This window comes from Emydura macquarii, unplaced genomic scaffold, assembly GCF_026122565.2.
Source record: "Emydura macquarii macquarii isolate MOO-44397 ecotype Brisbane River unplaced genomic scaffold, CSIRO-AGI_Emac_v2 contig_2636, whole genome shotgun sequence".
Lineage (NCBI taxonomy): Eukaryota > Metazoa > Chordata > Testudines > Chelidae > Emydura > Emydura macquarii.
This window is the reverse complement of record NW_027132773.1, coordinates 9744198-9764983: the sequence shown is the minus strand read 5'-3', so window position 1 is coordinate 9764983 and position 20786 is coordinate 9744198. Positions and strand designations below refer to the sequence as shown.

Below are 20786 nucleotides of genomic sequence, written 5' to 3'. Positions count from 1 at the left end.
GAAAGCAATCAGGTTGGTCAGGCATGACTTTCCCTTGGTGGATCCATGTTGACTGTTCCTGATCACCTTCCTGTCTTCCAAGTGCCTTAAATGGATTCCTTGAGGACCTGCTCCATGATTTTTCCAGGGATTGAGGTGAGGCTGACCGGTCTGTAGTTCCCTGGATCCTCTTTCCTCCCTTTCTTGAAGATGGGCACTATATTTGCTTTTTTCCAGTCATCAGGGACTTCCCCCAATTGCCACGAACTTTCAAAGATAATAACCAATGGCTCTGAAATCACCTCAGCCAACTCCTTCAGCACCCTCGGGTGCATTGCATCTGGTCCAATGGACTTGTGTATGTCCAATCTTTCTAAATAGTCTTGGACCTATTCCTTCAGCACTGTGGATGTTCACCTCCTTCCCATTCTGTGCTGCCCAGTGCAGTAGTCTGGGAGCTGACCTGGTCTGTGAAGACAGAGGCAAAAAAGGCATTGAGTACCTCAGCTTTCTCCACATTGTCTGTCACTAGGTTGCCTGAGGGCCAGGGCTAAAGACTCTGGAACAGGCACTGATTATTCCCCCTGTAGGAAGGCGCTGTGGCCTTCCTTGGAGCCTGGACCTGAAGAAGGGTTGCAACGCCTGGCCGGACCGTGCCACCAGCCTACAGAAGCAAAGAAATGAGAAATCTATGGTCAGCAGAGTTAAGGACAATAAGAAGGAGGTTTTAAAGTATATTAGGAATAAAAATATTCCTAATAATGGCACAGATCCATTATTAGATGGAAATGATAGAATTATCAGTAATAATGCAGAAAAGGGCAATAGGTGCTTACTCCATGAGTGCTCCGGGGCTTAAGCACCCACGGGAAAAAATAGAGGAATGCTCAGCACCCACCAGGCCCGCTTGCCTTGAATCAGCTGTTTGAGGCACCGTTGTGTGCCGCTGAACAACTTATTCACATGGCACCGAACAACTGATTTGTGCGGTATTGTATGCTGCTAAACAACTGATTCACAGGGCACCACATGAATCAGCTGTGCAAATCAGCTGTTTGGTGGTCAGCCCTCACATGCTCTGCCTCTTTCCCCAAGGTCTTCGCTGCCCACCGGTGCCCACCAGCAAAACCCATATTCGGTGCCTATGCTGACAGAAGTGTTCAATAAATATTGCTGTTTTATATTTGGAAAAAACAGATGATGTAGTCATATCACATGATAATACTCTTTCCATTCCACAAGTTTTTCAGGAGAATGTTAAACAGCACAGCTACTACAGTTAGACATTAATAAATTAGCATCCAAGAGTTTCAGAAGAACTGGCTGAGGAGTTTGCTGAACAGCTAATGTTGCTTTGTACTCAGTCTTGGAACATCAGAGAAGTTTCAGAAGGCTGGAGGAAAGTTCATGTGCCATATTTAAAAACAGTAAATGGGATAACCTGGATAATTATGGGCTTGTCAGCCTGACATCAATCCTGGACAAAATAATGGAATAGCTGGTATGGGACTTGTCTAATAAAGAATGAAAGGAGGGTAATATAATTATTGCCAGTCAGCATGGGTTTATGGATCCTGTAAGACTAACTTGATACCATTTTTTAAATGTAATTAGAAGTTTGGTTGCTGAAGGTAATAATGTTGATGTAGTATACTTAGACTTCTGTAAAGCATTTGACTTGGTACTGCATGACATTTTGATAAAAAACCAGAATGATATAAAATTAATATGGCACACATTAAATGGATTAAAACCTGGCAAATTGATAGGTCTGAAAATGTAATTGTAAATGGGTGTATTTCTATTGGGTCCCACAGAGATTGGTTCTTGTTCCTATACTATTTAACATGTTTATCAATGGTCTGGAAAAAAACAAAATCATCACTGATAGTTTTCAGATGACACAAAAATCGGGGGAGTGGTATATAATGAAGAGGACAGGTTACTGATACAGAGCAATCTGGATCACTTGGTAAGCTGGGCACAAGTAAACAATATGCATTTTAATATGGTTAAATGTAAATGTATACCTCTAGGAACAAAGAATGCAGGCCATACTTACAGCATGGTGGACTCTATCCTGGGAAGTGGTGACTCTGGAAAGATTTGGGGGTCATAGTGGATAATCAGCTGAACAGGAGCTCCCCGTGCAATGCTAGGTCAAAGGGACTAATGAAATCCTTGGATGCATGAACAGGAGAGCATTGAGTAGGAGTAGAGAGGGCAGTTCACCCCGGTATTTGGCACTGGTGCGACCGCTGCCGGAACACTGTGTCCAGTTCTGATGTTCCGCAGTTCGAGAAGGATGTTGCTAAATTGGAGAGGGTTCAGAAAAGAGCCATGAGAACAATGAAAGGATTCGAATGGATTATAGTGATGGACTCACATAGCTCAATCTGTTTAATGTAACAAAGAGAAGGCTAAGGGGTGACTTGAGTACAGTCTATAAGTACCTGCATGGGGAAGAGATATTTAATAATGGGCTGGTCAGTTTAGTGGAGAAAGGTATAACAGGATCCAATGGCTGGAAGTTGAAACTAGACAAATTTGTACTGGAAATAGGGCATAATTTTTTAACACTGGGACAATTTACCAATGGTGGTGGTGGATTATCCATCACTGACAATTTTTTAATCAAGATTGGATATTTTTCTAAAAGATGTGCTGTAGGAAGTTTGGGGAAGTTCTATGGCCTGTTTTATACAAGAGGTCAGACTAGTTGATGGTCCCTTCTGGCTTCGGAGTCTATGAATCTATGACTATTTACTGTATCATTGTGTATGTTACTCATGTTTTAAAATTCAGATTATTGCTTTCCCCTTCAAGGTATTTCGCACACTGTTCTGATACCTTCACATATACTTGAGAAATATATGAGAAGGAAATATGAATTTAACTTGAATGCTTTCACTTGTCGATGAAATGTTTGCTTTGAAGGAGCCGAAAGGGAGAGTTCATTACATATGTGAAATGAGCAATCTTCCTATCTATGAAGTGTTGCTGAAATTTGCTGAACTTGATTACAAAGTTATTCATATTCTTTTGGGATGATGAACATTTGTTTTTTGGATATAGGTAGTGTACTATCTGACATATGTTTGCATACTGTGCTGCTGCTGGTACTGACAGATGATGGAAATTTATAATTGCTTATGCCTAAACTAGACTGAAAAAAAATGGAAAAAAACAAGACAATCTTATATCCTCTCACCCAGTATTATACAGTGCACTACTTAAAAAAAAAAGAAAACAGTTAACTTTACCATTGTTAAAAATGATTGACGTAATTTATTCTAGAGGTCCAGCTTTATAGGGAAATAATTAATAAATCATCAGGCTTATTATTATTATTCTATTTAAACCCTTATCTTTATCAACACGCCAAACAGCAGAAAAAAACCCCAAACCCTCAAACTTTTAAATTTTAAAATTCTGAAACGACTGACAATACTTTACTTTACATCTAGGATTTGCTTTTGATTATACTGAAAAATAAAATATTGTTTTAGAAATCCAGAAGGAGAATTAAAAAGTATAATTAATGAATACTCCTGAATGTAACACACCAATCATATTTTAAACACTGAAGCTTTTTGAAATTCATAATCCTCCTCCAAAATACAAGTTTATGACAGGTAGTTAATTTCATGCCAATTATCTAAATTTTCATTTACTAGTATATTTCATAAAAGGACATAGTAGACCTTCCATAAAAATGCTTTAAAATAATAAATAAAATAAATGAACTCATTAGTTCATCCAGATTGTTGTGATATGTCCAGAGCATTTTCTAAGTCATTGCCCTCTTAGCGTATGTGCAACATGCCTCAGGTGGCACGTGACCAGGATTCATCACCAAATTTAGTACACTGATTGGATCATTAGCTTCCCCAGCTTGGGCCGAGATCAGCAGTTTTCATAATGTTGTTTTATTTTTACCTGGCTTTGCATCTCTTTTTTTCACAGTTTGCATTTGGCACTGATATGGAGTGTCTGCCCCCCACTGGTTGCTAAGAGGTTAATAGGACTCTAGAGAGGCTGCACAGGAGGTAGCCAATTAGAGATGGGCTGAGAGGAGTGGACAATCAGGGCCCAGCAGGCCTCTATAAGAAGAGCTGTAGAGCAGCAGAGGCATTCACTCCCTGGAGCTTGAGGAGAGAGGATTAGCTGTCTTGCAGGTTGAAGACATTTAGGAGCCAAGAGCCAGAGCCAGAGCTGCAGGTAGGAGCTGGGGGAGCTAAGAATAGTTCCTGGCTGGCTGCAGGGATTTGCAGGCTGAAGCCTTGAGGCAAGAGTGGAGAAGTTGCTGAAGACTGTGTGGAGATGGCCCAGGGAAATGGACTGAGAAGTTGGAGGAGACGCTGCAAGTGGCTGCCTTCTATAGGCTTCCTGGGCTGGAATCTGGAGTAGTGGGAGGGCCTGGTTCTCCTGCCCCTGCTACTGGGGGAGTGACCAAACAGTAAACTGCAGTTGCCACTGAGGGAAGTGGCAGGGTGAGGATTGCAGAGACAGCCCCCAGAAGGGGGGAGCACAGAGGGCCGTGTCATGAAGAGGACGCTGCAGTCCTGAGCGAGACGTGAGCACAGGATCAAACGAGAGGACTGGCAAAGCACCCTCAGAGGAGGGCCCACTGGCTAGCAGAGCTATCCCCAAAACAGGCAGCAGGAGACGCCACAGTGGTGAGTGAACTCTGTCTCAGATACCTATTCCTTTTTTACCCAAGATTCAGGAATTTTGTGGAAATATTCCTAAAGAAGGTCTTTTTCAATTACCTGCAGCCATGGCAGATCAGCACCAGAGAGACTGCTCTGAAGAATGCTAGATAACCGTAATGAATAGACAGCAAAAGTGAAACTAAAGTATTTATTTCTGCTAAACTGAAACAAAAAATAATTAAGGTAATAGCTTTTGTGCACAACAACAAACTGAAAGCGCTGCTATTTGAAAAATGTAAATATCAACATTCTCTCTACTGTAAAGATTGAAGATTATATAAACATTGATAATGCAGTATATAACATTGCACTATATCTATAAAGCTTGAGTTGAGCTCATACGATAAAGATGTTTTACCCCTTATTTTTAACATAATTAAAAAAAATCCAAACCTTTAACTCATAAAAATTTGAGTGGCTCATTGATGTAGCATTTATTTATTTAAATTATTTGCATAGATTATAGTACATTTAGGCCTCAGTCTAGGTTGTCAGAATTTTAAATTTAATTTGAAACAGGTTTATTGTTAAAAGGAAAAAATATATTTAATTTAAATGAAAAATCAGATTTAAATTTAAAAAATGATCTTTATACACCCTGTTTATAACAGAGGGTGGGAAACATTTAAAAATGTGCCTGAGTGACTTAGGAGCCTCATTCTCATTGTAAATCAATGTAATTTAGCTTCAAAGTCACTTGGGTGCTTGAAAAATTTACTTACAATCTTTTGATTGTAAGACTTTTGGGGGCAGGAAGATTGTTCTTTGTTTTATATTCAGCATATACCACTGTTAAGCACTGTGTACATTTCTGGAATTATAATAATCTATTTCTGCTTAACAAGGATTTCTATATGGGGAAGGTACACAGGGGTGGCGAAACCGTAGCTTGTGAGTTGTATGCATCTCTTTTACAGTTAAAGTGCAGCTTGCCGAGCCCCCTATGCCTCCCCCATTCTCTGCCTATCAGACTGGGGTGGGGAGCTCAGAGCTTCTGTCCTGCAGCAGTGTGGAGGGACTAAAAGATTCTGCCCAGCAGGGAGGGGGGTCTTGGGTTGTTAGTAAGTTTGGCCACCCATTACATAGAGTGAATGATGAACCTTGATTTTTTTTTTCCAGATCATGGGTGTATCATTCATATATCATGTGCACCCAAAATTAAATTGCACAGTGTGTGAGAAAGAGGGTGTATGGGCTTTTTAAAAACAGCTCCCTGTCCTGTACTACCTTGATCTGGGCAACAAGTCATGCTGGGAAGAGAGCCTGTCACATACCATAAACCTCTTTCTCAAAACAGGGAAAGGCCTTGGGAAGGGTAGTAGTTGCTGCTGCTGTGGATTTCCAGAACATATCTGGAAAATGACTAAAGGTATCAGAATGAGGGCTGAGAGACAGAAGGAGAGAAGATTACACCCCACAGAGTTTTGTTTGGAGTTGTCTTTCCTGGATGAAGGAAATGACCCAGGGAATTGAAGCAGAGCCTGCAGCAAGCATAGGTGAGCTTCCTTTCAGGACACAACAGATGGGGATCCAGGAGAGGAAGAGTAGAATCACCCATTCCTCACTACCAGTTGGATGAGGAAGTTTGTTATAGCAACCCATGTGGAAGAGCCTATGTTCAAATAACTGAGCATCTGGCCAGGGACTTCTTATTTTAGACCATTTTCTTCCCATATATGGTTCTATGATGATTGGCCCTCCCAAAAGTGCCTGGAAGAAAGAACCCAATGAGCAGGCAGTTTATTTCTTGTGGACATTTGCTTATTTGGAACTCTGGATGTCGTGGCAGAGTGGGTCTTAGACGAGAAGCACAGAGAGAAAAAACTGAGGCAAGAGGTTGAACTTGATGCTGAACCAGAACTTCAAGACTGTGTGCTTTGGTTACTCCTACTGGGTGTTCCTTGAGATTTCTTTTTTAAATTTGTAATGGCTTGAAAAATACAGACACTAAGGGAGCTGAGTGAGAGTTTATAACAGCATCTAGAGTGGCTTTAATGAGGGTCAAAATAGTGACCAGTTCAGCATTATCTATCAGGGAGGATTACTTACATTATATGCAAAATATCTTTGACCATGGAAGATGAAGTATTCTCACAATTTTAGTACTTATTTCTTTGAATTATGGATAGCTGAACTTTAGTATTTAGGACTTTAAAAAGTGGAAGTACTATCAGTAATTCATACTTGTTCTCTGTGTGAGCATGTCGCTTAGGAGAGCCATGGTGTGGAGTTGGCTCTGTGTAGCCTAGCACAGTACAATGCCACAGACTCGAGAGAGAGAGAGCGGTCAGATTTTGCAGATGGTCTAGGTCTTGCTTCTAATAACCACCTACTTCAGCTTTGTCTAAATCTCCTTCAGAAGAACCCATGAATATTACATGGTACCGGTGGGGGGGGGGGGGGGTGTGTGTGTGAAGAGGGCAAACTGAAATGGAGCAACTCTGGCGGGAGAGGGGAGAGTGTGGTCTCGGGGCATCGCAGGGGGCAGAACTGCTTCTTCACAGCCCACTCACTTCAAAACACACGCTACTTTCAGCTGCAGAAAACCTTCCTACAGCTGCTCACAGTTTACCATTTTCTCCCACTTCAGTTGCTATTGCCACCGATACAGCTTTCCAGAAGAACTGTCCCAAAAATACATTGGCAAATAGCTTAGGAAAGGCAGAAGCCAATTGTTAAATTAGATTTGTTCAGACTGAAAGATATATGCTCTCTCTCTTTGGTGCCTAGTAAAGGCATATCTCTTCCACTGCATAATTTTGGGGTTACTCAATTCCCCTATAGAACAACAAGTCTTCAAAATATCACTGTAGCCCTGCAAAGTAAAAACTATCAAACTGTGATAGCTGTAAAACCCTCCTACAATGTGTGGAACTAAGTAATTGAGAAAACAATACCTCAAGGCATCGCAGAGCACTGTGTATGTCAGACTGTTATGGGGATATCTCGCATACACAACCTTGTGTAAGCTGGGCCTTGTACATATATACACAGCCTTGTTTCTTTACATAGCCCTGTGTAGGGTCTTCTACATACATACACAGCCTTGTGTGGGGCTTTGTAATTATGTTATTGAAGAAAAGAAAAATAAAGAATGTCGTGTGGTTCAAGAGAAGTGGAGAAATTTGTATTTCTTTGCCGAAGTGAATGGAAAGCCGACATGTTTGATTTGTACGCAACATGTAGCTGTTGCCAAAGAGTACAATGTTCAGAGGCACTATGATACGAAGCATGCTGAGAAGTATGATAAATATATTGGGAAGTTGCGTGAGGACAAAGTTTCTGAATTGGAGAAGTTCTTGAAAAAGCAGTAATTGCTATTTACAAATGCCCATCAAGTAAGTGAAGCTGCAGTTAGGGCAAGCTACATGATTGCGCATGAACTAGCACGGTCATCAAAACCTTTTTCAGATGGGGAAATTATAAGGAAATATGTCCAGATAAACAGCAAGCGTTTGCAAATATAAGCCTCTCGAGAAATAGTTGCTGAGAGAATCGGTGATTTGTCAGAGAATCTTAACAATCAACTAAAGGACAGAGTCAAGTCCTTTATTGCATTTTTGATTGCAGTTGATGACAGTATGGATGTTACTGATGTGGCAATTTTCATTCGTAGTCTTGATAAAAACATGCGCATAACAGAAGAGTTTGTAGAATTGGTTCTGATGAAAGACACAATAACAGGTGACGAAATCTTCAATAATTTGGTGGAAACTTTGGACAAATTAGGTGTAGACTGGATGCAAGCTGTGAGTCTGGCTACAGACAGAGCATCACAAATGGTGGGTAGAAAAGCTGGAGTTGCTGCAAAGTTAAAGGAAAAATTGTTTGCTGCCAATCCTCAATATCAGTTTTGTAATTTACATTGTATTTTACACCAAGAAGCACTGTGTAGTAAAACACTGAAACTGGATAATGTTTTGGATGTGGTTATAAAAATGGTTAATTTTATATGAGCAAGAGGCCTTAACCATAGGCAGTTCAACTGCCTTCTGGAAGTAATTGAGAAACCCCATGGGTTACCATATCACACTGATGTTCATTGGCTAAGTCGGGGGGTTGAACTGAAACGCTTTTATAAATTGTGTGGTGAAATACAATCCTTTTTGAATCAGAAAGGAAAGGTTATGCCTGAAATGCAGGATAATGAATGGCTTCAAGATCTTGCTTTTATGGTGGGCATCAAGGAACACCTGAATTGTCTCAACACAAAAATGTAGGGGCTGAACAAATTGGTGACAGATGTTTTTGACAGCATTAGTGCTTTCGAGATTAAGCTTCAGCTTCGGGAAAAACAACTTTCAGATAATAATCCCCCACACTGTCCAACTTTAAAATCTTGACATAACACAGCTGAGTTTCATGGTGATGCTCTCATAAAGTACATCAGCAAAATTTCCAATTTAAGAAATGAATTCCAAGCAAGGTATTCTGACTTCAAATACCTTGAGACAGACTTGGCAATTTTCCGTAACCCATTTTCTGTCAATGTGCATGAGGTCTCAGAGGTGCTCCAGATGGAAATAATCGAACTGCAGTGTGATTCTGTTGAGGGATAAGTTTTCCAGTGTTGATGTTGGAACGTTTTATCAGTATGTAGGACCAAATTATCCCAGGCTGAAGTCTTTTTTGCTTCAAAAATTCTGTCTATGTTTGGGACAACATAGATCTGTGAACAGCTCTTTTCTGTAATGAACATCAAGAAGTCAGGATTTCGTTCTCAACTTACTGACGCACACCTGAATGCAATACTCAAGCTTGCCACAGCCCAGTCCCTTGCTCCAGACTTTGATGCAGTGGTCCAAAGCAAGAAGTGTCAGGCATCAGGAAGCAGCAGTAGCAGTAAATAAAGTATGATAATTCTTAATCATTGCTCGATTCTTTTAATTGTAAAATAGTAGTAGTTGTAGAAGTGAATTTACTGCAGTTTATATATCGCTGATATCTAGCAAATAAAATATAATCCTACATAAAAATGGAAGTGCCTAGTATTTTGATTTATGGTATGTATGGCCCACTTGAGGTACATTTAATTCAAATCTGGCCCACTATAGCAAATGAGTTTGTGGAAAATGGCGTAAAAATAATCAAAAGACTGCTTTAAAAAAGCAGGAGACTAACATGGGCCCTTACTTAGCATTGCTGTATAGGGCTGCCTCCTGAAATCATGGGTTGTCACCTGCAGAAATTTTGTTCAACAGAAGACTGAAAATGAGAGTGCCTAATTTTGTAGAAATTGATGTAACTGATAAATCTCTGTATAAGAAAACTGACAAGATAAACAAAGTTTATTATGACAGTGGGTCATGAGAACTTGAGCTTTTGCAGAAACATGATCATATGCATATATGCTGGAAATACACAGAAGGCAGTAGTCTGTCATGAAGTGGCTCCTAGGTCCTACAAGGTTGTCACAGATGTGCAGACAGAATAGGGGACCTCTCCAAATCCCCAGATGAAGGGAGGATAGCAAGGAAAGCAGAGTCTAAGTCTTCAGTGATGGAACCAGAAAGGGGCATGGAGGAATCCACAGAACAGACTGCACCAGTGAGCATGGGTGGCATTGACCATCACAAGGCAGAGATGGAAGGGATGACATGCAGGTTCACGAGATTGTGCAGGGCACCTCAAAGACTCATAGAAAACAGTTAGTGAGCAAGTAGGTTTCTTTCTTTGTGTATATACTGTTGTGTATTATGTTTGCTTATTTGGAAAGGGGTGATGTGAGGATACCTCTGTAAGTGAGCCGGCCTTAGCATGATCAGTCAGCTCTGCCTAGTCTGGCACAGCACAAGGAGGTTCATTGTGACACAGGGTATGTCTACACCGCAATTAAAAACCCTTGGCTAGCTTGTGCCAACTAACTCAGGGGCTGTTTAACTGCAGTATAGATTTCCAGGCACGGGCTACAGTCTGAGCTCTGGGAGTCTCCCACTTTGCAGGGACTAGGAGAAAGAGAGGTCAGAGTTTGCTGATGGTCTAGGTCAGGGGTAGTCAATTATTTTTTGTCAAGGTCCAAATTTCTAGGTCAAGGTATAGTCAAGATCCAGACTCCAGAGGAAAAAAAAAATTATACCAGGAATGATAAGTAAATAAAAAAAAGATTTCAAAAGTGTCCAACAGTCAAGATTTGGCCCATGGTCATACTATGACTATCCCTGGTCCAGGTCTTGCTTCTAATAAATAACCATCTCCCTCAGCTTTGTCTAAGTGCCCTTCATAAAAACCCATGAATGTTACTCTGCAGTTCTCAAAGCACGTGTGTAACACAACTGGTTTAGGAATGCTGCACTCCTAGCTGGACGGATGTGTGGAGAGCAAGGGAAGGAGAAATCCTCCCTGGGGGTTTGCATCTGCTCCACAGAAGCTGCTCAATCCCGATGCCCTGTCTGGTCCATACACACTCTACCCCTCATGCACACTGCTGTACAGTGAGCATAGTCTGAGAAAGGCTGTGTGCCATGGCAGTGGGGCACCTCCCCAACCTATCTCCCCTTTGCACACACACTCCACTGCCGAGGGGTGCACAGTAGCCGCAAAGGAGGCGGATGGATATTTTTGTTTACCCTAGGAGCTGTTTCTAGTTGGGAGCACACTTACGGAGCTCTGGGGGAAAGTAAAGCTATCCCAACTACTACACTGCTTCAAAACAAAACAATCCAGCAGCACAAAGGATGAAGACTGGAAATTCAAATCTTGTTTTATTACAGGGTGAAACCTATTTTTCCGGTTTTTTCTATATTAAAAGAGTGAGAGGAAAACTGATAAATGGGTGGCCGACACAATTATACTACAATATGCTTAAACTATATTGTCCAGTTAGGAGAAACTGGATTTTTTAAATACAGAATCAGGAGATGCCCTTTTACTGGTGGATGTATACTTTTGCTTTTAGTGGAACATGGAGAATGAACCTCTCAAAACAGTTCAGTGCCCTAAACTTCAGGAAGAAGACAGAGAATATTTAGAGAACCTATCTAATTACAGGAGGAGAAGCTAGTAATGTTGGAAAGAAAGGTAAAGTTAAAAGATAATGAAGGTCTATTCAACTGAAAATTATTAGTTTCCTTAGATAAAATACACTTCTTCACCAATGAGCTTGGTAGCTTAGTTAAATTTGTTACCTTTCCTAGGTAAATTACAATCAAGATTTGTGGGACCTGATACCTTTCTGTTTTTAATACTTAATATAGCTACAGTCAGGAATAGGAATGCTGTGATTTCTTCCCTGAAACTAAATCTTTTGAGCCCAAATCTCCTCTTAGTTATATACTGAGGCACTACCTTCATTGCCCTTAATTTCAATGGATGTGCACCAGTATAAATGAGAGAAGAATTTGGTCCGGTACTGCTAGTAGTACCATAAATATGTGGCTTAAGCTCTCAGATGGTAGTATTTTGTGAACAGAATTAATAGCGCTGGTTGAAATTTTTTAAATTCTGAAAATTTGACAAAGGACAATATTCATGATTTTTTTTTTTCTATTTTCTAAGCAGTTCTAAAAAATACCCCTGTGATTCTGTAAAGTGAGTCTAGATAGTTGCCTACCATGAAAAATATTACTGGAGAGGGTCAGAAAGAGCAAAACTTCACGAGTTACCCCTCACTGAGTTTTTCCAGAACATGCTTTCTGATCAGAAAGGTTTATGGAAGGTTTGGAGGTGCTACAGAGATTTGAAGCTGTGCCTCCACCAACCCTGTAGATCTCCATTAATTGGAGCAGGCTGTACCTTCTATATGGATAGAAGAAACATCCTTTAGGAACTGTATTTGTTCATCAGCATGGCTTCCATTGGAGCTGCACTTCCACTGGCCGGGGGCTTGTTTACATATGAAAGTTATTCCTTAAGGTGGCATATGAATTTAAAAAGGAACAGAGATTCCTGAATAACATGTGTGGATGCTGTTGCCCTGGAATAAATGTCCATATGTGGAGCTATTTGAGAATAACTCCAGGTGTAGACAAATCCTAGTTCTTGTTGTGGCTGCTCAGTGGCAGCCAGAGCGAAGACCCTGTTAGTTCACAGATGTAGAATCCTAGAAGATTAGGGATGGAAGGGACCTCAGGAGGACATCTAGTAGGTTGCTCAGCAGGACCAACCCCACTAAATCATCCCAGCCAAGGCTTTGTCAAGCCAGGCTTTAAAAAACCCTAAGGATGGAGATTCCACCACCTCCCTAGGTAACCCATTCCAGTGCTTCACCACCCTCCTGGTGACAAAGTTTTTCCTAACATCCAACCTAGACCTTCCTCACTGCAATGTGAGACTATTGCTCTTTGTTCTGTCATCTGCCACCACTGAGAACAGCCTAGCTCCATCCTCCCTGGAACCCCCCCTTCAGGTAGCTGAACACTGCTATCAACTCCCCTCTTACTCTTCTCTACTGCAGACTAACTAAACACGCCCAGTTCCCTCAGCCTCTCCTTGTAAGTCATGTACTCCAGCTCCCTAATCACTTTTGTTGCCCTCTGCTAGACTTTCTCCAATTTGTCCATATCTTTTCTGTAGTGGGGGGCCCAAAACTGGACACAATACTCCAAATGTGCCAAACAGAGGGGAATAATCATTTCCCTCGATCTGCTGGCAATGCTCCTCCTAATGCAGCCCAATGTTCCGTTAGCCTTCTTGGCAATAAGGGCACACTGACTCATATCCAGCTTCATGTCCACTGTAACCCCCAGGTCCTTTTCTTCAGAACTGCTGTCTAGCCAGTCAGTCCCCGTCTGTAGTAGGGCATGGGATTCTTTTATCCTAAGTACTAGAGTCTGCACTTGTCCTTGTTTAACCTCATCAGATTTCTTTTGGCCCAATCCTCCAATTTGTCTAAGTCACTCTGTATTCTATCCTTAGTTTCCAGTGTATCACTCCCCCAAGCTAAGTGTCATCTGCAAGCTTGCTGAAGGTGCAATCCACCCCATCCTCCAGATCATTAATGAATATGTTGAACTGGCCCCAAGACCAACCCCTCAGGCACTTCACTTGATACCAGCTGCCAACTAGACATCGAGCTGTTTATCATTGCCTGATGATCTAGTCAACTTTCTATCCACCTTATAGTCCATTCATCCAACCCATACTCCCTAACTTGCTGGCAAAAATACTGTGGAAGACTATATCAAAAGCTTTGCTAAAGTCAAGGTATATCACGTCCATTGCTTTCCCAACATCCACATAGCTAGTCATCTCATCATAAATGGTAATCAGATTGGTCAGGCATAACTTGCCCCTGGTGAATCCATGCTGACTGTTCCCAATCACCTTCCTCTCCTCCAAGTGCTTCAAAATGGATTCCTTGAAGATTTGCTCATGATGTTTCTGGGGAATGAGGTGAGGCTGACTGCTCTGTAGTTCCCTGGCTTCTCCTCCTTCCCTTTTTTAAAAGATGGGCACTATATTTGCCTTTTTCCAATCATCCGGGACCTCCCCCAATCACCATGAGTTTTCAAAGATAATGGTTAATGACTCTGCAATCACATCAGGCAACTCTCTCTCTGCACCCTTGGATGCATTGCGTCTGGCTCCCTGAACTTGTGCATGTCCAGCCTTTATAAATAGTCCTGAAACCTTTTTTTTCACCACTGAGGGCTGCTCACCTTTTCCCATATTTTGCTGCCCAGTGCAGTAGTCAGGGAGCTGACATTGTCTGTGAAGACAGAGGCAAAAAAACATTGAGTATTTCAGCCTTTTCCACATCATCTGTCACTAGGTAACTTCCCCCATTCAGTAAGGGGCCCATACTTTCCCTGACCACCACCTTGTTGCTAACATACCTGTAGAAATCCTTCTTGTTATCTTTTATGTCCCTTGCTAACTGCAGCTCCAATTGTGCTTTGGCCTTCCTGATTTCACTCCTGTGTTCTCGAACAGTATTTTTATACTGCTCCCTAGTCATCTGTCCAAGCTTCCACTTCTTGTAAGCTTCCTTTTTGTCTTTAAGAACACTGAAGATTTCTCTGTTAAGCCAAGCTGGTCGCCTGCCCCATTTGCTATTCTTTCTGCATATCAGGATGGTTTGTTCCTGTGCACTCAATAAGGTTTTTTTTAAAATACAGCCATCTCTCTTGGACTCTTTTCCATCTCATATTAGCCTCCAAGAGGATCCTCCCCATCAATTCCCTGAGGGAGTCATAATCTGCTTTTCCAAAGTCCAGGCTCCATATTCTGCTACTCTGCTTTCTTCCTTTTGTCAGGATCTTGAACTTGACTATCTCATGGTCACTGCTGCCCAGGTTGCCATCCACTTCTACTTCCCCTACCAATTCTTCCCTGTTTCTTCAAGAGGCGCATGGCCCCTAGTTGGTTCCTTCAGCACTTTCACCGGGAAGTTGTCCCCAACACTCTCCAAAAACTTCCTGGAGTGTTGGTGCACTGCTGTATTGCTCTCCCAGCAGATGACAGGGTGATTCAAGTCCCCCATGAGAACCAGGGCCTGTCATCTGGAAACTTCTGTTACTTGTCTGAAGAACACCTCATCTATCTCCACCTCCTGATCTGGTGGTCTATAACAGACTCCCACCATGACCTCACCCTTGTTGTTCTCGTCTGTAAACTTAACCTAGAGACTCTCAACAGGCTTTCCTCCAGTTTCATACTGAGCTCTGAGCAGTCATATTGCTCTTACATACAGTGCAACTTCTCCACCTTTTCTCCCCTGCCTGTCCTTCCTGAACAGTTTTATACCCATCCACGACAGTGCTCCAGTCATGTGAGTTACCTCACCAAGTTTCTGTTATTCCAATCACATTATAGTTCCTTGACTGTGCCAGGTCTTCCAATTCTTCCTGCTTGTTTCCCAGGCTCATTGTGTTTGTGTACAGGCACCAGTGATAACTAGCTGATTGCCTTACTTTCTCCTCATGAACCAGGAAGCCTCCTCCTTGTGCCTCCTCTTGGTATCCTGCTTCCCCACTTACCTCCAGGCTTAGGTCTCCAGCGAACCTCGTTTAAAGCTCTCCCATCCCAGGTACAGGGCTCTACAAGGGATGGTGCTATATACATAGATGGCACATCCTCTATCCCTCCTTAGTTTCAATGTTCCATCTTTGAGGAAGTATGATGAGAAGAGGTAAAACTATCCCAACTGTCACAAAGAAAGGTGGGAATTCAATGAGCAGGTGGGATTTTCTCTGCAATGTGGGAGAAGAGGCACTTGGTGGCTTCTGCAAATCCAAACATAGCTTCTGTGCAACTCATGTCCAGAAGATTTCTTCTGTACACGTTCCTGGTTACACTCTCCTTCTGGGTGATACCAAAATGTGGTGTTCTAGGATCTCAGAAATGAAACGGGGAGATTCTGAATGGCACTTTGTGCGTTAATTACAGCATACTTAATTCCCTATTGATCACCTTTTTTGTTTGTTTGTCCTGCACTAATGTCTAGTAGTCAATGCTCTATTGTGGTAGACACTCTACAAACATATGACAAAGAGGCAGTCCCTGCCTCAAAAGCTTGCAGTCTAAAGACTACAGTTGCATCCTGTCTCTTCCTAAGCTTTGTGCCAAGGGTGTTGGCACATATCAAGCCTGTGAATGAGTTGTCTTTTCTTTGGGGTCATAACTATTTCAAAGAAGAGGTTAGATGCTTCATGGGCATGTTATTTGTAGCCTTTTTGATGTGGCTACTATTCTAGGGGTTAAAATGGTTTGTGATTAAAACCAAACTAAGAAAGGTCCATCAAAAAGTGCATAGCCATTGCAGAGCAATAACGTAGATTGAAGAAAGTGATTATTGTACAGTTTTATAGATAAACTTGTTTTGTGAAGTGTCTAATGTACATTTGGGTGTTGCATACATCTAAAAAATAAACTTTTGACACTTAATATATTTTACAGTATTTTTGATCTGTCCAAGTCAAATGATCCTATCCAAAATGTATCATGCCATAAGTAACACTGATGGAAGGCCTCAGTTTCAACTGTCTTAAAATACTCAGAGGAACTGTTGAGAAGTGCAGCATATTAATCATGGGTGTTAGGAGAATGATCACTTTTTTATATGGTGCAATACATAATGTCTTTGTGCAATAGCAGTTAGCTCAACGTACATTTAAGTTTCTGAGATGACTTTATGACTAGTTTGAAGAAGATCTACAATTTAAATCTATATGTACTGCTGAAAGATGAAACGACAATGAAAGGATTTAGGCTCAAATTATGTAGATACAACCCCCTAACGTATAAGAAAAGAATTATCATAAAGCTTGATTTAGCAAATGCTCTGTCTGCAGAAGTCCCATTTACTTAAATGAGTTTCATGCATAGGGTACCTACAAGAGCCTGTATTTTTTCCATAGAAAGGAAATTCGTCATGCAGTTTAATAGCAGCCTAATTCTATTTCTATTGAAGTCAATGACAAAGCACTTAATGTGGTACTTTGCAAATCTATAGAAATGGATCAGGTTACAAAAATATGAAAATATAGCTTTGTATTTAATAGAAAATGTAATATTGGGCTTGTAGCAGGTGTGGGTCTGCTTGTTGATTAGTACCTTACTCAGGAAGCAATCCCATTGAAGTCTTATGAGAAGGGAATAGTATATCTAACATTGCAAAGGATATTCTGACTCTCTCCTTTAGTGCAAAAGCCTATGAAGGTCAGACAGCTGGGGCAGGAAATTAACAGGACACAATCCCAACATTGGCACATGCAATGATATCTTGCAGTTTTAGGTAAATGTGTAGTCCCCAATGCCATAGTGTCTGAGTGACTCACAACCAGAGTGATATAATGTAGTTATCCTCACAGTATCCCTTTGAAGTAGGGCAGTACTAATATCCCCATTTTACAGCTAAAATCATAGAAATGTAGGACTGGAAGGGACCTCAAGAAGTCATCATGTCCAGTCCTCTGTACTGAAGTATCACCAAGTAAACCTAGATGATCCCTGGCAGGTGTTTGTCCAGTCAGTTCTTAAAAACCTCCAATGATGGGAATTCTACAGCTTCCCTGGGAATCCTAGTCCAGAGCTAACTACCCTTATAGGTAGAAAGCGTTGCCTAATTTCAAAGCTAAAATCACCCTTGCTGCAGATTAATTAACATTACTTCTTGTTCTACCTTCAGTGGACACGAACAGTTGATCGCCATCATCTTTATAACATGGGGAACATAGGCACAGAGAGAATAAGAGATTTCTCCAAGATTTCTCAAGAAGCCTGCGGTGGAGGAGGGAATGGAACCCAGGTCTCTAAGGGGATAGCCTAGGACTCTAAGCAATGCCATATCCCTGTTAATGAGGAATCATGTGACTATATTTCACCCAGATACTTGGCAAGCAGTGTAACTTCCCAGGTCGAACTGACCCCAGATATAATCATTAGACCAAGAAACCACTGTCTGATAAAGAACAACTAAGACACAGTGCATCTGGTGGGGAAAGTGCAATTTTGCAGTTAATTGAAACTTGTGGTAGTAGCAAGCAAGTGGGAGGCAATGTATCCCAGTGAATAGGGCACCAGCTGGAGACTCAGGAGACCTTGGTTCAATTCTTAGATCCACTGCTGGGTGACCTTAGGTCAGTCACTTCACCTCCCTATGCATCAGTTTTCCCATCTGTAAAACAGGGATGATGATACTGACCATTGTAAAGTGCTTTAGGATGTACAGATGAAAAGTGCTACATGAGAGCTAGATATTATTATTATTATTATTCATGGTATACATTTTAATTTTTCTTTGGAAAGCAGATGATTTCCATGAACGTTTTGTTTCACCCAAAAAAGTTTTCGTGGAATAGTTATAACCAGTCCCACATTGATTTTAAAGTATAGGGATATTTTTCCAGAGTGAGGACACTCTGGAAAGACAGCAATAGCTAAACGTAGATCAACTGGCTGACTTGGTGTGGTCATCATGGAACAAAAGTCCAGTGGCATTGTGTGATCCAGCGTGGGATGAAACTAAGTCTGCAGAGGAGGGGTTACATTAAATCAGGAGATACTGATAGGGTCTGGATGAGCAGTAGGGTGGCTGTAAAGAAATCATTATGCAAATTAGGAGACTTCATAGACCCCAAACCATTGAATTGGATTGGTGGATGCCACTATCCGCAATTGAGGATATTCTGTGAGAACTTTTTTGAGCCAGAATCTTTATAGTGTGGTGTTGGGAATGAATTCTGATTTATAAAGCTGGATAAATTATTCATTAAACTGCTGATCTTCGCAAAGCCTTTGGACACTGCACATAGCTGCACAGTACAGCTGGTTGGAAAATGCCAATTATTTTTGTAGGAAAAATTTTTAAAAAATCTTTTTACAGATTTCAAATTTATTTGATTTCTCAGCAAAAAAACTAAAAGTTGAAAAATTTTCATTTTCCAAAAAACAGCTTTTGGAAACTAAAAATTTTTCATTTTAAAATATTTTTTTGTTTTTTTTGTTGAAAAACCATAATATTTTGACCAAAACAAAATAAAATTTAAAAAAATCCACAAAACAGTTAATTTTGGTTGAAAAGCCACTGTCAGCAGATGATTTGACCAGCCCCCCCCCCCCCCATCCTCCCAAAACAAACAAACACAAACAATGTGATCAGCTCTTCCTTTCAGACTAATGAACATAAAACCAGTGTGACAGGGCATATAAACCGCACACTAGAACTGAAGGGATTGCAAAGCAACTTGGCCCCGATGACCCTGCCCAGCATGCTCCAGAAAGGGGCTGACAAAGCAGGGAGAAGGACCTGCAGAAGCCTCCTCTTGAGGAAGAGGAGATGACCTGCTGGACCCAAACTGGTTGCAAATAGAGTGTGTGGTGTGAAGTGACCCAGGGAGGGCAGCCTTAAGGTGCTCTTGGGTGCTGGACCTTTGGTAACCCTTAAAGGGCTCTGGGCCAGAGACTGGTGGAGTGAGAGCCTGAGTTCCCCTACCAATTCCCCTCCACATTAAGGAAGGCCTAACCCAGTACTAGAGGTGTTTCAGAGAAGATTAATTCAGGCATTGTCTCACAAGTGCCTGCCACAAATGCCTAGTTCAGAATGTCACCACCACCCTTAACAGTTGCTGATCTCCTTCTGGCAGCACTGGAGAAGTCCACTGTATGTCAGCCGGCATCATTTGAATAGTTTGGAAAAATGGAACCAACCGGGAAAATAGTGAAGAAACCATTTTACTGGGTTGTACCCTCAAGAGTGGATCCTGTTTTTAACAATCCTGGCAGAAAACTGTCAAACATAACAAAGACATAACAAAACAAAGCATACTGCATTGCTGCAATTCCAGAGTCGTCGAGGGTAAGACAAAACCCTGCTGCCAATGAGAGACCAGCTGCAGCCAAAACTAGATACCAAGAGTGCCTGAGATCATAGAGAAGGAAAACAATCCTGACCTGACCTTCCAGTGGTGGAAGTCTTTTATGAGAGAGGGAGAGAGATGGGCCAGGAGGCAGTAATAGTGTGACACTGGCCTGGTTGCCTACTAAGGAAACCATGCTTCCTTTAGGGCTACTCAAGTCTACGATAAAGACATAACTGATGATGCGATGTACTAGTAACCTCTGCCCATCCAGTGGGTTGAGTTGGATGTGCACTGACTGTTTGGCATGCCTGTAAAATAGAAAAGATATAATATAAGGAGAACTGCAGAAGGAGGATCAGAATTCAAGAGGGCAATATTTAATGTGGGAGGGGCTCAGGTATATAGGCCCAGGATTTGCTTTGGGGCGGAGCATGGGGGGAAAAAAGAGCTGAGCCTGAACACAATACTGGTGATACTGTGGGCTTGAATCTCTTATTCATGTGAATGAGCTCATTCTAGTCTAACATGCTCAGGCTGAGTTGGGTCTCACCGTGCCCACAGACGAGTCAGGTTGGCAGAATCTGGCTTGGTACATTAAATAAAGCACCGTTTTGTACAACTCTGCCTGCTTGTTTGATCACTTACTAATAGTGAAGTATTCACATCAAGGAACAACTTTCCTCTCTGATTTGTTTTATTCAATTACCATAAACCAGCAGCAGCAAGAGCAAACAGCGGGATGAGGGATTCACTTGTCAGACTTGAGCTTCTCCAAACATTCTGTGAGCAACTGATTGTGCCCACATTCCCATCTGCATTTTTAAACATTCTTATGTCTTGTTCATTAGAACAG

At 41.5% G+C, this 20786-nt stretch overlaps 1 long non-coding RNA gene across 1 annotated transcript; it reads left to right on the top strand.

The window, feature by feature from the left end:
- The first annotated feature begins 4140 nt into the window (after nt 1–4140).
- LOC137163650 (uncharacterized) lies at nt 4141–5042 on the top strand. Its single transcript, XR_010922760.1, has 2 exons — nt 4141–4658; nt 4758–5042. It is a non-coding gene; the product is annotated as an uncharacterized lncRNA (long non-coding RNA).
- Nucleotides 5043–20786: the final 15744 nt, after the last annotated feature.